Source organism: Xiphophorus maculatus, chromosome 8 (genome assembly GCF_002775205.1).
Source record: "Xiphophorus maculatus strain JP 163 A chromosome 8, X_maculatus-5.0-male, whole genome shotgun sequence".
In the NCBI taxonomy this organism is placed as follows: domain Eukaryota; kingdom Metazoa; phylum Chordata; class Actinopteri; order Cyprinodontiformes; family Poeciliidae; genus Xiphophorus; species Xiphophorus maculatus.
Window position 1 is genome coordinate 22,133,522 of NC_036450.1, and position 18,218 is coordinate 22,151,739.

Genomic DNA, 18,218 nt, shown 5'->3' on the forward strand with positions numbered 1-18,218 from the left:
ACTTTCATGCTCATTCCCAACCACTGAATTACTTTGATAAATATTGTCCTCTATGGTCATCTCAACCTTCGCCTGCACTTTCAAGCCCACCTAACCTGTTCTCCATTTGCACTTCTGTACCTGTTCCACTTGTACTGTCTCTTTTTAAATAGCACATAATGTGTATGCCAGAGGCACTTGGTGTGCTGAGGCTTGAATGTAGTTCCTTGCAAGTCACTTTAGATAAAAGCATCTGCTAACTGAATGAATGCAAATTCCAGGTTGAAATCCAGCAAAAAGGAGTAAAAAAAAAAAAAAAAAGAAGAAGCAAGAAGGGCTTTGTAATTTTTCAGCAGATTTTTTATTTGGATTTTAGATTAGGACTCTTTGAGTGTTGATTTCTACCGCTTTCTTCTGTTTCTACCTTGCACCCAAACTGATGAATAATGTATGGAGAAGACCAAGAATGAGCCCAGGGCTTTGTCTAAGGTTAGGAGGAAATTGTGTGGAAGTTTAACATATCACCTTTTTTGTCTTATTTTCCTCTAAAACCAATCTGAGAATGGATTTTGGCATCCAGAACAAAAGTTGGTAATAACATCGTAACGTACTGGCATTCATGTAAAGTCACGCCTTTGTAATTGTATGATGATGAAATTTTCAGTTATTAACCTTTTCCAATGTGGCCTCATGACAATGTTCACAAAATACTTTTCCCATTACACCACGTGTCACAATTCATCTAAACTAAAGTGACGTTTGAGCCAACTTGTTTAGTTTTAGCATGAGACTTTGAACTCCCTATGATTCCTGTAAGTGATGCAACTTGCTGAAACACTGCTGCTGCTGTTGTTGTTGTTGTTGTTGTCTTAACTTCAAGTGAATCCATTAAAACCACAAGGAAAATGGTTCCTCTTCGAGTCCTTGGACTGTTTTTGTTGCATCATCCCAAAGAGGGAGGGGGGTGGGAGAAAGAATCCTCTCATGTTTATACATCAAACTAAAAAACATAAACATTTTCCAACAATGCACTGGAGCTGTAATTGTGTCTTTCCATGTGATAAGTTAGATAAGGTACAATAAAGTTCCTTTTTTGTAAAAAAAAAAAATCCAGTTTGACAGTAGTTTGTTGTTTGGTCCTTTTGTATGCTTACATGAAAAGAATACTAAATGCAGTTAATTTCAAAGGTATCCATTCGACTTGAACTTTCTCACATTTTCACATGTCACAACTAATGTATTTTCTTGTGATTTTATGTGACAGAAAGTAGTACACAATTGTGAGGAGGAGGAAAACTTCTGCACCTTCAATGTTTATTCAAGTAGAAATCTGAAAAGGGTTGCATGTACTTGTAGGCAGCCCAGGTTGAGGCTTTGAAGAACACAATTTCTCTCAGAAACTACATGTTGTAAAAAGGTCATTTGTTGTTATTGCAATAAAAAATCAGCCCAAATATCAAAGGGGAAATACGAGTTTGAGTTTTAGGAGATTAAGGTTGTTTTCTTGCTGAAATGTGAAACTCAAATCTGATCCTTCTGTTCTCACAGTATGATGCTGCCACCACCATGTTTCACAATGGAGATAAACTGTCCAGTTTTGTGCCTCCACATGTTTTGTTTTTTTTTTTATATTAGCCAACAGATCCTTCTTGTTTGGATTTGTAGCTTTACTAAAAATGTTCAGCTTCAGTCTTGTCTGAGGAGAGCCCTTTCTTCCACACTGTGCTCCCTACATGGCTTGTGGCAAATTGTGAAGTCGGCTTATTGTGGCTACCTCTCAACTATAAGGCTTTATTCTTGCTACTCTTGCGTAAAAAGCACTTTTATGGAGTTCACAACCGATAGCTTTATCGTCTACAGATTCCCTCACCTGGTATTTTCTGTTTTTTCAGAGTTGCCATGGGCCTCTTGTTTGCTTCTGATCAATACTCTCCTTGCCCAGCCTGTGAATTTAGTTGTTAGTTGCCATGTGTTGGTAGGTTGTCTGTGTCTAGGCCTGTCGTAATAAGCAGTAGCTCAATTAATTGCGTTCTAAATTAGAACAAGCTTGATCATTTCCATTTGCATGATTGTTTTTTTTTTATCATCTCTAGCTATTTCAAAGTCTGGATGGCAAAATGCTTCAGTCTGACTCATTGGTCTCAAGCAGCCCATTTTTTTAAGGGACATTTTATTTTTAGAGACTTCGGTATCCATTTTATTCTTTGTTTTTGGTTGTTTTGTTAATTTTTTGGGATTTTTAAAATGTCTTCCAGTACCAATGTTAAATGTTCTGTTGAAATTAAAGTTTATTGATCATTGAGAGGCTGTATTTGCATTTCCATTACCAATATGTCACTTAAACAGTCTCAAAACAATATCATTTATTGGAATAACTTCTGGGACAACTTATCGTCCCGCAAAATCTTTTATTGTGCAAAGCCTAGTTCTGCCATGCTGTTTGTATTTTAGGATATTTCATTGAACAATGCTCCATGAGATGCTTAAAGCTTAAAATATTGTTTATAAGATAACCCTGCTTTAAATCTCTCTACAACTTCTCAAACCAACTGCTGCACTGAATTTACATATGAATTTAAGGTAAAAAGAAGCCGAACCTATGCAACACTTTACATGAATTTGCTAAGAATTTTGAAAACTGTTCTTTCCACTACTTGCACCCAATTTTAGGTTTAGACTATTAAACTACGACAAACTAAAGTGCATTGTTTTGATGAAACAAAAAGCAGAAAAGCTAAAGGAGTATGGATACTGTCATGAGGCGTTACAAGGACACTGGTTTATTTATTTATTTTTTTCAGTTTTGATGTCCGTTCAGGATTACCTCCGCTTTTTGCACCACTTCCTTTGCTGCTGTTATTTGTGCAACAGTGTTAATGGTTCACTTAAAAGACAGCAGCGAGCAATAGCTCCCACCAGAATTAACAATGGACCTCCACAGTTTTACTGCCTCTAGTGTTGTTTCATAGCTTTACTTCCATCTGGCTCCATGTCGACATTCATACGGTTTCCTCTGGGAGAGATGCAGGAAGGGGAAAGCGGCTGTGCAGGAGTGTATCTCATAACCTAACAAGCTCTGTTGGGATCTGTACTTTGTCAGGATGTATCCCTTTAGCCGCAGCACGCAGGAAAATTGAACAGGATAGATTTCAAATTAATGTATTTTTTTTATCAGTCCTTAGTACATGCGAGTGTTGGCAAAGAAAAAAAAAGTGATTCTGTCAAAGAAATTGAGTTTATGAGCTGTTCCCAGCAAGTGCTCAAGGCTGTTTTCTGTCACTTTAAGACAAGCTGAAAGGGTAAAAAAAAAATGTGCTAAAGAAGGGCGGCTCTTGCAAAGTTAGAATTTAAACCCTACATTATGTGCAGAGGCAGTCTGTAACGTCGTAAATTATTTTACCAGTGGAGGCGATTGCATATTTCTTACATGGCAGCTGAATGCATTTTAGGACCTTTGCTCTACCTTTAGTACAGCTATGATTTGATTAAAGTAGCTCGATTAAAATGTGTATTTTGATAAGAAATAACTGAAAATCGATGTCACATCCATACATTACTTTCACTATGTCTTCCCTATGTGCACTCTGAGTCTTTGTAGGAGATCTTCGTGCATGGAAACATTTTATCTTCTCATACAGTAGCTTGTATCCTCTGTGAAACTGTCTTGATGTTTAGAAATGCCTTTGAAATGCCAACCTGCAGAATTACAATGTTTCATTTTCAGAAAGTGTTCAATAGTACAGCTGAAAACAATAACTGTAGACTCATCTTTGCAAAGGATTTGACACTAGGGTGGGAAGATGTGATCACATAACTAAATACGCAACAAATCATAAGCAGTATTTTTTATTATCAAGAATACTAATAGTAATAATAATAATAACATATGGTGCTGATGTTTTTTATTATTAATAGACAAAAAGATAAAACCAGAAACCCTAACCTGCCTGTATTGTAAAACAGTAAGATCAGAGCTTCTTCAAAAGGAGAGGCGGACGAGAACAGAGAGTACCGAGGGCTAAGAGGAAGCGGAGAAAAAAAACCAGCTGTTCTTTCAATATTTAATTTTTTGAAATTATTTGCCAGGACCTCTCCAGAAGTCTTGACTATCTTTAGATGCATGAAGGAGCGAGTTGATTCAAAGCTCGAGATCTCACATAGAAACTACCCCCAGACACCAGGGAGGGAGCCTGTCTCAGAGTCTGGCTGTTTCATATTATAAAAGACCCGACATCAAACTCCGTCTGTCAGTCCCTCCTTCTCCTTTACACTGTTAGTCTGTCTACTCCCAGGGAATCAGTGAGATACAGTAATATGAATAATAAAAAAAAAATTTAAAAACACTATTCTCAAGTAATCTAGAGAAAAAAAATAACAATGAAATGCTAACCACCACAATGTGATAATGATGAAACATCTTTAATTCTTATTTCAAGACTACCCCAAGTATTGGTTGTGATTATGCCATGCTAAGAATGTAATGTTGTGTTTGATCTATTTTATATTAAGCTAATGAAATGCTACATTTTGTCTTGATTTTGTTAACATGATCATCGCTACTTGTTAACGGTCGTCTTGGCCTACATAACTTCCTCCTCATCCTGTTACATAAAGTGTTCTTTGATCTTGCTCAGCTTTAATGTAAGTGGTTCTTTATTAGCTCATTGTCTCTGTTATGTAAACAGTGCAAGAGCAGTGGAAGAGTTTGAGAAATAGTTTATGAGAGTGGCAAAATTAATATGTATGCGCCAGTGTATTTATGGATGCAAAGCTCAGAGATTTCATTTTTCAGCTCTTTATCTTTGGATATTTTCAATATATATGTTGCTGGTTGTTGAATTAGTGAAATGAAATTTGCATTTCCATATTAAAACTGACTAACATCACTACATGAGCAGTTATTCGACTAGTGCGTTTAAGAAATGTGTCCTAACACTTGGCTCTAGAACGAGAAAGACGCACACAAAAAAGATCCAGGATTTATTGAGACAATACCTGTCAGCAAATTTTGACCGTGACCATGACTGTGATCGGTTCAACAGCTCACTGATGTGTTGTGTTTCGGCCCTTTTTTCCTGGCCGTTGGTGCTTCTTTATGATCGACCTGAAGGATCAGGCTCTGGCCTGCTGACAGGATGCAGGCTCACCTTACTGCAAAGAGCCGTAACAAACCAAACGTAGCAGCATGAAATATGGCGTGAAAAACTGGAAATAAACTATGCTGATGCGATAAATATATACAAAATATAACAATTAGATGAGGGTATATAGTCAAATTGTTAAAAGATGGATGAAAATCAAGCTAACCATACCAGATGCTTTGCAGTTTATTGAACCTAGTCTTTTACATTGGAGACAAAGCATTTTATGCTCAATAAAAATTACATGGTTTACTTAAGAAGTGGTCAAGAAATATGCCCTTCTTAATCCTGTTCCCCTGTTTGCATACAAACATCTTTTACACACCTTCACACACCATGAAAGTCCCCAACTCCTCTCTTGTGTTTCTTTTATTAATGGATAATTCTGCATTTATCCATTAATGCCGAATTAATAACTTGAACTGTTTCACATTTGGTCACATTACAATGTTTTTTATAAGGAGTTTTGAAACAATCTGGAGAGCTTGTTGTACCTAAGTGCTAGCCTATGTTCCATATTTTACCCCAAAATACTGTCCAGTGTAACAAATCTGTAAATAATCTATATAGCTATCTAGTTATCTATCTATTTTACTAGCTATATATACCATGTATATATATATATACATGTGTGATTACTATACTATATTATTATACATATGTGAGTACTGTGTGATTTATATGTACATATATACAGTATGTATATATATATATATATATATATATATATATGTATATATATATATATATATATATATATATATATATATATATATATATATATATATATATATATATATTGTGCTAATGACAGAAAGTGGAGCCAAATGTTTCACAATGTCATCTAAAATCAGTTGCAAGAAAAAAAAAAAAGGAAATTGTTGGAACAATAGTGTATGAAAAGACTTCACTTTTTTGTAATTGGGTAAAAAAAAATCCTGTTGATTTTTTTTTTCTCCTTCATTACATCACTTCACACAGAGATGGGCTCCAAAATAAACACAAAGTGCTCTTCAGGTGTAACAGAGGAATATCTGAAAAGTCTTTCTGCATTATACCTCAAAGGATTCTGTAAAGAATGAAATGTTCCCGCATTGATTCCAATATCACTTGATTTTTAAGAACACTAGAGATGGCCAATCATTGACAGCCCACACTTGGATGTTACTGCTCACTCAGAGAGCACTCTTCCTTTTCCAAGTAGAAAATGGCTTTAAATCAGATAACTTTCTTCGTATATCATTAAAAAACACAAAGGACAAGTAAAATGTGTGTCCATGCCACAGCAAATGAAGTTAAGTGTAGCGTCTGTTTTAGGTTTATGTTTGGCAGTAGTTGAAGTATTTTTAAGATAAATGCCCTAAAAACATATATAGAACATTGTAGTAATAAAAATACACAATAGAAAAGCAAATAAAAGCTACACTGGACTCCTCAGACAATCAAATATTCATTTTGGGCAGGCCTCCAGTCGCCAGCAGGTTAGTTAAGCAACCTTTAAATGCCAGCAGAGACAAAAACTGAAAGTACAACTGGATATTCTCAGGAGAACGTCCCCAGTAAGCTTCAAGGAGTCCCTCAACTCGCTTTATGTCTGCTTCATGCTGGCTGAGAAAGGAGAGTTTGTGTTTTTGTCTGTTGTCTTAATCAATTCATGAATATACCCTTTCTTTGTTGACCTCAATCCCTTTTACATTTTCTTCTCATTACATTTTGGCAGAAATATCTCTTTAAATCTGAATTTTAGCCCGGATGCCAAAGCATCTCATGGCCACTGAAGCGTGCTTTTGGCCTTAATGAGGATTATTGAGCATTTCTCAGTTTTTGGTTTTGTTTAGTTTTTTTCTTCCACAACCTGTGTCAACTTGTAGAGCATTATGAGCCTCTGGTGTGAAAATAAATACCCTTTGTCCACTGAAACACAACTTGTTCCTCATCCAGCTTCGTCTGTATTAGGCTGTGGAGCAGCTATAGATCAGTACAAGCTATTATAGTGTGGCTCAGTTGGTGGAATGGCCCCAGGGTTCTGGAGTGAGCAGGGGGCTGTAGTTATTAAAGCAGCAACCTGTGAATTAAATGGAGACAGACAAAACAACAGATGCCTTAACACTATTTGACCAGAGGGTTTAAGGCAGAGGACAAAAACCATGGATATATAAAGGCTGCAAGGGAGACATATGGAGCTTTACCATTATATGTTGTGTATTTATTTCCCCCTTTCAGAACACAGTGACAAAAATACAAAGACATGTTGTGAAAAGGACATATATGACCATCTGATGTTGAAATGCACAGTACGTACATATAGTGGACGTAAAAGATGTACACTGCCCATTTAAAGCATCAGGTTTCTGCTGCGTAAACATGTGAAACAATGATGAATCATTTCTAGACATCTTCCATGTTTACTGTGAAATATTCTGCACAATTCAACTAAAACAGGAGAAATACTTAATTGCACAAATCGTTTCAAGAGTGTACACACACTTTAGTTCAGCGACTCATCATGGTCTCATTACATCACATATTTTACACTTTTTCTAGATCCACTGTGCAAAGCTGACATTGATTGTTTATATGTTTTTCATCCTGCATAATGTGTTGCAGATTAATAAGATGTTTCATACCTGTAAGCTAATCTTCTGTGACTTAATGCCTCAGCTTTGCATGAACAGGAACTGTCAACATGGTGTGACTCTTGGTTTCTTAAAATCTGTCAGATCCTTTTAGAAACATGTCATCTTTTGAGATTTTTTCAGATTCCAAAAGTTTTTCGTCTCTAAATCATGTCAGTGTACTTGAAATTGATCTTGCCCTGTGTTGGAATGGTGACCAGTCTTTTTGCCAATGACCACTGCAGGTACACACCAGCTCCTGTGGACAATGAAGAGATTGAGTCAAAAAACAAACTCAAAGTAAAGCTCGCGCTCTCAACAACTTGGTCTGTGTAGATTGTATCTATTTAAAGCAGCATGCTGCAGTGCATGTAACTCAACTCGCACCACTTCTGACAAAGCAATCACTGCTGCAACGTTAGAGGTTGACGGTACTGTCTTCTCCTGACTTGTGCTTCCTGTATTTCATGGATAGACTCTAGAATATGTTGCGCTCAGCAGGAAGCTGGCTGACTGAATGTGATTGCCATGTAATTAATTTTATGACGTAGTTAGTTAAATCTTTGGTAAACTAGCCAAATATGTAATATGAAAATAAACCAATTAACTTTTCATTTTAAAAGACTGTTTTCATTTGGATTTGTTAACATCATGCAGTCATTGTACCTGATAATTTTCTAAATTTCAATCCTTTACTTTTACTTTTAGAACTTTTACTTCACAAGGTAAACGTTGGTCTCAATGCATTAGATAAGCATGAGTATGAAATAGGTTGCAGAGATCCTAAGATCTTCCAGGCCTCACTAGCATAATGTCATCAGGGGGATACAGTTTGTTCCTAATCCAACATTAAAATATGGATTAGAAATTTTAAAAACGAGGGATCTTCAAAAAGATTTGCAAGTGCCCCCGAATTCCCGCCAGTGTTGCACAAATTCCACAGCCTTCAGGAGCTCAGGGTGGATTCTCATCCTTTCTTTGACTTTGACGCCGCTAAGTTCAGTTCCACTGCGAAGTCAGTCCCCATGAATTTCCTGTGTGATCCTCTGTGTGATTTCATTACATAGTCATCAGCTCGGCTGCTCACCACCTCATCTAACTCATCACCGGATGGTTATCGCAACTCAACTTCATGGCTTAGCCAAATGTCTGGCATAGAAAGTTGCAATTTGATGAAATGATTACACGGCCTGATGACTGGTGCCAATGACCAAAAATAACAGACAAAATAATTTTTTAAAAAAACAAACAGTTTTTGAATAACTGTTTGTTAACAATAATATCATTCGTCCCTCACTTGTTCCTCCCAGAGAACATTTGTGTGTCAACATCACGGTAACAGGGAAATGAAAACACACAAATACACACTAAATATAAGTAATAATAGTAAAAAATAAAAATTATTGGACAATCTAATCAAAGCCCCATACTTCCACAAGGGAAAAACAATCTGACTCTTATCTTGTTTACTGTTTTGCAAAACAGGGAAGTGACACTTTTATTATTTGAATGTTTCTGAATCGGTGCTTGATTGCCTTCAGCATATTGGTTTTGCTATCAATACGACGATAAAAATGGTGCTAAAACTGAGGATTTGGTTGTGTTTTTCTACTCTTTATTAAAACGTACCATAACTGATACTGAATAGTTTTGCTAGTATAAGTGTTGAGTTTGAAATACCCCAGGGCAAACATATCCAAATTAGTTTAATCACCCATAAAGCAAAGTACCGTAGGAAAGTTTAGTTCTCAGCCAGTTCACTTTTAAAATGTCCCGAACTTAAATAACCTTCCGTTAGTCAAAGGAAACAATTCAGAGTACGTTGCATTGCCATTTTATGCTTTCCTTTGTCCATTTCATATCCATAAATAAACAACCGTGTGCCAGCTTATTTTTCTTTAAAGATAAGTATTTTATAGAATAATAAACTAGACAGTGGGCTGCATTTGGGATAGTTTTTGTCACTGTTACTTTGCAGCGAAAATATCCTTTATCTTAAATACTAGACGAGAGTCTTTTTGCATGGAGTTTGCATGTTCTCTCTGTGCATGTATGAGATGCGTACTCCCACTTTCCCCACGTTACAAAATAATTTTTATGTTAGGTGAACTGAACTCTGATACTTGTGCCATCCAGCCTTACAAGAATAAGCAAGTATAGACAATGGATGAAAGCGTGTACTGCATATTATATTGCGGCATCTATATTCCACTGAGCGGCATAGCATGGGTCAATGCGCTTCGGTACATTTTGTTGTTTCAGTTGTAAAATGTCTCCCATACAACCAATTCTTACCACAAGTTTCCTGAGTTCCCTTGAACTGTAGGCTCAAAGGACAATGGTATGCTACGGTTATGGTGGAGCTACTGTCATCACATGAAACAGTTCGTTTACTGGGGAGAGAAAAACTACATTTATTATGACCACAACGAGGCACATGCGTCACGTTTCTTGATCCACTAGTATGACGCTACGTTAGCTATTTGGGTTTAACTCCGCCTACTCTGTGAGAGGCTAACTGGTAATGGTAACACTCCTTAAAACGCTCGACCATAAAATAGCATACCGAACTGCATCAACCCATGTCGTACCGCTCAGTGGACAAAGAGGCATTAATGGGCCATTTGATTCCTGTGAAATGTGACAGAATAGGCTCTGCAATTAACCCCAAATAACTCTAACCACAGTACAAAATGTACCTTTGGTGGGTATGAACTGAGGCTTAAGTGGCATGAAATATCCTGTGGCTGATGGCTCTATTTTGTGCCTCTTAAAGTCAGGTTTCAAAGTTACACAATTTTGTCCAAAACACACACAGGAAGTCCATTGTCCATTGAGGCAAGTGCAATCTTTATGGATAAAAGATAGGAAGCTATGGGTAATCCTACCTCTGATTCCTGTGTTTCCACCAGGTCGACACCAAAGTCAAAGAGTTTCCAGCTCCTCTTTAGTAAAATGTTTCTAAAACTTTTAGTTTTAACTTGCTTTCAGAAATGTTTAGATTTTTGAGAAAATGATCTATTCCACTTTTTTGGATTGAAAAAACAACTCAAATGAGGAAGTTTAAGCCTACAAAAAAAAGAAAAGTTACCAGTTTTGGTGCATAAAGGGTAGCTGTTTGCCTTCAGGTTGGGAAAACCACACTGATCTGTTGATGTGGATCTGTTTTAGCCCTGTTAATAACTGTTTCACCACCTCACAGCTCTGCTACTCTAAGCCACTCAATCCACCTAAAGCTCAACAGATCTCAAGTTAGCTAGATGTTAAACACACACACACCAATGGTTAGATTTTTTTTATTATTATTTATTCCCCACAGCTGGACTAAATCATGTGCCCGCATTTCACATCATATGTGGGAATGACCTTCGTATAAAACAGATATTGTAAAATGATACAAAAAGGTATTACCTGGATAATTAAAAAGTAAAGATCTAAACTAAGCTACATGACAGTGGGCCGTGATAAAAACATTCAACTTTTCCAGAAACTCTCATTACTACTCCCATCTTTTTAAACAAATGTGGCGATCAGTGTGGCATTTTAAAACAGCTCAATAAGAGCAGAGCCAGGAGTTTGTTTTGCAAAGACAACAATGCTGTCTGAATGAAATGAGAGTTTATTGACGGGAAAATAATGAGCATCAACCAGTTACTGAAGGCAGATGGTGTGACATTTTAAGGCACATTATCGAACATGGTGAGCTAAACTTACGTCACTTTTGCCATCATATTGCAAAGATTTGTTTGAATCATCTAATTGTCTCTACACTACCGTTGTGTTTTATTTTTGTTCTGAATTTATCGGCCCCTTTAGGTCTCTTAAAATTGAAAAACTGTTTTGTTTTGTTTTTTATTTCTTCACAGATTGGAGTTTTCATAATTATGGAGTGAAAACAACTCACATGTGCAGTTTTAGGACAGAAATATGTCAATGGCGAAAGCACAAATGTCCAAATCTCGGCCAGGTCTTTATCGTATTGTTTGACAATTGGTTTTGAATCGACCCACCTGGATAAATTAAGGTTTTAATAAAAGAAGAGCGAAATGGAGACGTAACATAAACTCCATGTTAAAGCTATCTAACAAGACTGACCAAAATGTATATTCTAATTTAAGACTATTACTGTAGTTTCTGTGTAAATGTATGAATTTCTGTCATACTCTTGGTGTCTAATACTGGAATTTGTTTAATTTGGATCACTGAAATATTTATGCCCCATAAAAGCAACACAGCTGCCCTGCCAGTTTTGTTGTACAACAATAATTCAGAAACAGTTGAGACTTTTGCTTAACAAAAAAACAGACTGAAGAATTAGTAAATTCACCCACTGCTAACTCTTTTTATTATTATTATTTTAGTTACGAACAATAATTTAAAAATGGAGGAACAAAATGAAGAACAGTTGGAACCTGTAATTGTGTGAGTTTTTCAGCGTGAGGTCTTGGTGTGATGTGAGTCAACAGTGTGTCTCCTGAACTGACATAATGACAGATTTAATTTAGTTCCTCTATGTATGGGAAAAAGTCTGCAGTTACTCTGCAGCCACTCATTCCTGTTTGGACTTGAATGAATCAATATGAACATGTTCCTTTTCACAGTGGCGTTAATCAATACTTCCCATTTTAGACCGAGTTTGATTAAATGCAAATTTATCCCGCATGTTTGTTTGTTTTGTTTTTTAGATTTGACCAGAATCAGCCAAAATATTGCATCACACTTGTACAGAAACTATTATAGTCCAGAGATGTCCTCTTCAAATTTCACTTTGACATTAGCTAAACATGCTAGCTGGACATAAAGACTTCTTCTTAAACTGCTTGAATTAGTTTTGATAATGAATGGAAAAACAACACGAGATATTCTGTTAAACTAAAAACAATGTTTATTTCCAAGTTACAAATTTGATCCTGAAGAAAATGTTTTGTATTGCTCAATTCATGATTAGCTTTTAGCAACGCCTCAATTTCTCTTGTGTTAGCATCTTTTTTATCCATTCGGATAAAAACTTAGGATAAGTCCTCAGTCCATCAGAGGGCAAATTTAGTTTACTATGAACAGATTTCTGTGACATGTTTTTTTTCTTTTAAATTTATTTTCACAGAAAGCAGCATAATGCTAATACGATATAAATACTTTCAATTTAGGTGTTTTGTTACAGCCCCTTGATTTATTTTAAAAAAAATTTCATTTTGTCACGTCAAGCTTAGGCTGTTTTGAAAGGTAGAGTAATGGGCAAAAGTTTTAGTCTGTTTATGGTCAAAGATAATTGAACCACACATTAAAAGTCTTTCAGATTTAAGTGCAGCGAAAGAAAGCATTGACTTTTTGAACTGTGGGCTGATTACCAATGCAAGGCAAACTTTCCAGATTTCTATTTGCTTAAGAGGTTTAAAAAACCGGTTTATTGCTGTAAACACTGTATTGCAATTTGATAAGTGCTAAGTGCTGCAGTTCTAAATTCGCAGTTTTGTAAAACAAAAAAGAAATCAGCCTTCCATGTTTTACTGTAGAGTTCTGTGAGACTCGTGGCTGAGAAACAACATTAAAGCTAAAACATATTTTGTGTTTTATAAATTCTATTAATGGCAAAGTAAAATAGTAATTTGTTTCCATTATCTTGCTCAGTTTAAACTGCTGTTTTTGTCCTAATGGTGCTTGTTGCAGTTTTCCTCTGTGTGTTTACAACTGTCTTGGACGAGTAACTCTGTAATGCATACACTAAAGTATTGCCAGCGGCAAGTGGCCTTGCAGGAAGTTTAAAACTTCTGAAAAATCAGGACTGACAGTAATGCAGGCTGCTACATAAACCTAAATCAAACTTTCTTGTTTAATGTTAACTGTATCCAGTGACTTCATGTGAAATGTAACATGAATTATGGACGGAGGTGGAAAACCCGGCACTCCGAGCTCTAGAAAATACTCTCATGCAAACGAAGCAACTTGTAAGCACCCTCTCATTGAAATTGATTTTAAAATACTTCACCCTTCCTACAAACTCTGCTTGAAAACACGTTTAGTGATTATTATTAAGACAGAAATACACTTCTTATTGTGCAAATATTTACCCCGGAGAGTTTGATGTACTGCAGCAGACTCTCTGACCATCTCCGCCCCCAGTGTCTCTACTGATAATTCAGCCAATTCAGCCAAAATAGCTGGAACAAATATCACCACAAGTGGATTAATAGACTGAGACAGAGAGAAATAGAGAGAGAGAGGAAAGAGAGTTTTAAGTAGAATCAGCCTTGATCTATCCTTAGAGCCTATAGTAGCTTAGTTTGGACTATTATCGGATCTCAGAGGAATCAGGTGAATGAGGTGGGATTTTGGCTGCAGCAGCGGGAAGTCAGAGGCTGCTGTGTCCTGATGTGCTCAACCTAAAGCCATTAAGATTTGAGCTTCCACAGTTTGAAGTTGGAAATCTATCCTTTGTGAAATAAATCTGCCTGAGGAATGGGCATTCGTAGAAAAAGAGTTTGCACAATTGCATTTGGAAAGGTATAAGACGGTCAATCGAGGACAAAATTGTTGGTTTGCTTCCACAAAACAAAAACAAAACAACATTGCCATGTTATCCTGATATAGTGCTACTAATCACATGAGCCAAGTTTCATCCTGGTAAATAATTTCTTAACAGCCCTGATCTTAAATGGTACATTTACAAATGATGGTTGGATGAATTGAGTCTCTTGCACAGATAGCTCTATACTACCTCTATTTATGAACTTGGTGTTTGCATAAAGTGCAGACTCATGCTGTTGTTAGCTTGAATTTCCAGTTTCCAGTCTCCAACCAGAACATGGGTATGTTGAGTTTAGCATTATTCCCACCTTCAAGTTAAGTATGGTTGTTAAAATGTTCTCTACAACGCATTTCTTTTTAGTAATATCTGTTTGAGGCAAAACTACTTCTGCATAAACTACTCATCTTTTTTGCTCAGCCTGTTAGCTCTACATTGTAGTTAATTAAGTATCTCCTGAATAGTTTATTCAAAAATTTCCTCTGAATTGTACCAAAGTCAGCCAAGCTACCACCAGCAATACTCTTACTACCCACTCAAATCCTAGCGAGGCTTTTGCAGTAACACACTTCCCTGTTTCATACCATGATGGTTGGCTTAATGAAACAGTTTTTGATGCACGCATTTTTATAGCATCATTTTACCTTTCTCATGAAACTGTCCTTTTTCGTTTTCAAAATTAATTATCAGGTACTGGAACTTAAATATTTGACCCAAAGTGCTCAGATATTTTTTTAGAATCTGAAAACATGCAAAGGTGAGTTTGATGGCTGGTACATTTTCATGACCACAAAAGCAATGTCTGCATGGCATAGAGTGAGATTATGTAATGTGATCATTGTGTTGTTACACATTGCCACTTGGGTATTTTTTATTTTTTTTGCAATAAATATGGTATTTCAGAGTGATGACACACATTCTGCTGAATGACTCATGCTGGTTTAGCTGGTGATCACTGTCCATGCTGCAGTGTCACATTCAGAGAAAGGCAATTCTGCACCACTATTTATATTATGTTGCTAACTATCCTTTACAGTGAACCCTTGTTTTTTGCCAGGGTTACGTTCCAAAAAGAACCCGTGATAGGCAAAATCCGTCAAGTAGTAACCTTTATTTTTTTACAATTATTATACAATGAAATACTCCATAATACATTGAAACCAAAGAACAAAACCTTTTTACAGGCCCAACCATTTGTTTAACAAAAATAAGTACTGTATAAACTTTTTTTTTTTTTTTTTTACAAATAACTACTGTACTGTAAAATAATAATTTTAATCATCAATACAAAGTGAAGGCTTCAAATTGCGGAGATCAGCACCGCCCCACAGCGACCAGAGTCATTGGATTAGAACGGGAGAAAATGAAAAATTATTATGAAAAAAAAATACAGTAGGACAAATAGTGACTCACTTGTATTTCACTGCTCTTCTGACCGAGCTGCTGCATCCTGACTCCGCTCTGTAGCGGTTTGTTCTTCTAAAGCCCGCAGTGCAGGTGTGTTTTTTCGAGAGAAGAACATCGTTATCGGTAGCTGTTGTCGCTGTTTTTTCTTCTGGGCAAAAAGATTCTTGAAATTGCAAGAGAATTTGCAAACTTAAATCTGGCAAGCTGTTTTACGTACATGTACATATTAAACCGCAACGTTGTTGACACACAGGTAGAGAAGAAGCGGAGAGACTGTTTAGCCAATCAGAATGCAGAACACAATGCACGATGCAAATCCGTGAAGCAGCGAGACCGCGAAAGGTGAACCGCGTTATAGCGAGGGCTCACTGTATTTATGTGTGGCGATGAGATTTGTGTACAGGTTTAAGATTAGAAAACAGAAAACAGACTCTAACATCACAAACTGTTTAAACCTTTACCTTCATGCCGGCACTACAGAGCTCTAATTGCAGAAATGAGCCACCAGAGAGACAGTCGAACCGAAATCAAATTTCTTGTTTCTGTGCTTAAGCTTATCCAAAAAAGCTGATTCTGATCATTAAAAGATGGAGAGAGAGCAGAAAGGAGAGGGATGAATGAAATGTGCTGTATTACCAAAAGAAATGTAATCTTTTGAGCTTTAAAAAAAAACATGAAATTGATACTATCTTCATATTTGTCCCCAAGGTATCATTTATAACAACCAGGAAAATCAAATCAGCACGCAAAGCAATATGGAGTCATCAAGACATTTCTTCACAGCTTCACTGCTGCCATACGAAAAACATTTACATATTTAACAACATCTATTTATCTTGACCTTGTGTGAAAAATATTTGGCAATAGAAGTGCTTTCCCCCTTTTCAAATAAAAGAAAAGAAAAATCACTTTAGGAGCCCCTTGTTAACAACGCATTGTTATGTGCATAATGTAAGAGTGAGTCAGCATAAAATGCAAATGACAAATATTTTATTGTACTTTAATTATATGTACATTCTTAAGCAAATCCACGGGTAACCATGTGCCTACCAGCACTCTGGTCAAATTTTGTGCTGTTTCATGTTGGCAGCCATATGCTGAAGCAGAATAAAGTGGATTTTTATATAACAATACGACTTTCTCCAGTGTTTTCACCCTGTGTTGACCTGTTATTACCTGAATTTATTTTTTTAATAATCTGTATTATAAGAAACTTTAACTGAACATAACTCCGCCTACTAAATAGTGGTAAGGGTAAGTGTTAAATATGCATCAATAGACATTTTTGGTGTGCACATAAATTGAATCTAATTTAAATTGAATTTTCTGCAGTTGTCTGGAGTTTTATTCGATTTAGTTGCCATGAAAGTTGAAAAGCTTTTAAATATAGATAACAGAATAAGTAGATGCTGTCGATTTGTAAATTTTCTGGCAGGAAAGGTTGTTACTGGGCTGTGCAGGGCATATTCAAATTCAGTACAGCTACATTTCTAAGGCTGTGGGTTTTTGCAATTATCCAAGCCTTTTGGAAAGAGGCTGAGCCAGATATCCTATTGACTTATCACTATACTGATTCAGCCCTCTCTTCAGGAAAACAACTCGCTCCTTCGAATTATCCCAGGGATAAGTACTTAAAGACTGAATCAATCAGTTAGCTCTGGATTGTTGGAAGGCCTTCCGAAATATCCACAAAAACAAAAACATCCCGGCAGCGTATTTCTCGCTGCGACTCACACCAGGAGATAGTACTGCAAGAGGGCTAAAAGATGGAAATGAGTGATACATCTCAAGAGATTATCAAAGGGCAGACGGAAAGAAAAGGAGAGAGGAAGGGTGGTGGGACAGAGGGGATATCTGCGCCTCTAGGCTCCGGCTGGACGGTTGATACCCTGATGGAGAGATAAGAGAAAGGGGGAATAATAGGAGAAAGAGGACATTGGAAACAGAAGTTGATGGAGGAGTGAAAGAGAGGCCGAAAACGATACCACGTCGGTTGTCTCGAGACGGAGGAAGAGATCAAGCTCCAGTAGATTTTAGAGATAAGGAGATAGTGATTGAGGTAAGCGTGTGAATGCAGGGTGGGTAGAGGAAGTGTGGATGTCTATTCCTGTTGATGGCCCATCAAACGATGTGTATTCTGATCCTCGAACTCTGCGAGATATCATCAACTCTGCTTGAACTCGCAGCACAGAGGGGAAAAGAGAGAGGTGAAAACCAGTCGGGGAGAATTGAGATGCCCCCGAGGGATCCGTGTCACAAACTGTTAGTTAGAGAAATGGAAATGAAATAAATTAAGTGGCCCACTGAGTAAAAGCTACTTGCATATGCACAAGTACGCCCTAATAGGCAAACATGCCGCTTTTAGAAAAACATAAACAAGCCAGCTGAGGAGAAAGCCTCGGATGAGAACTTGTAGCAGTTTAATGGTCGAATTATCATGATTTTTTAGGGTTTTTTTTGTGTGGAGCACCACGCCTTCTTCGGTACTGGGATTTAACATGATAAACACAGCTGGGACCAGACTGATGATGTTGCTGGGAGCATGCTACGCTT

General features: G+C 36.8%; 1 protein-coding gene across 3 annotated transcripts in view; it reads left to right on the top strand.

Moving 5' to 3' along the window:
* LOC102221672 (netrin receptor UNC5D-like) overlaps positions 1–18,218 on the top strand; it is a 222,100-nt gene that overhangs the window by 118,962 nt on the left and 84,920 nt on the right. The gene's annotated exons all lie outside the window — the stretch shown is intronic.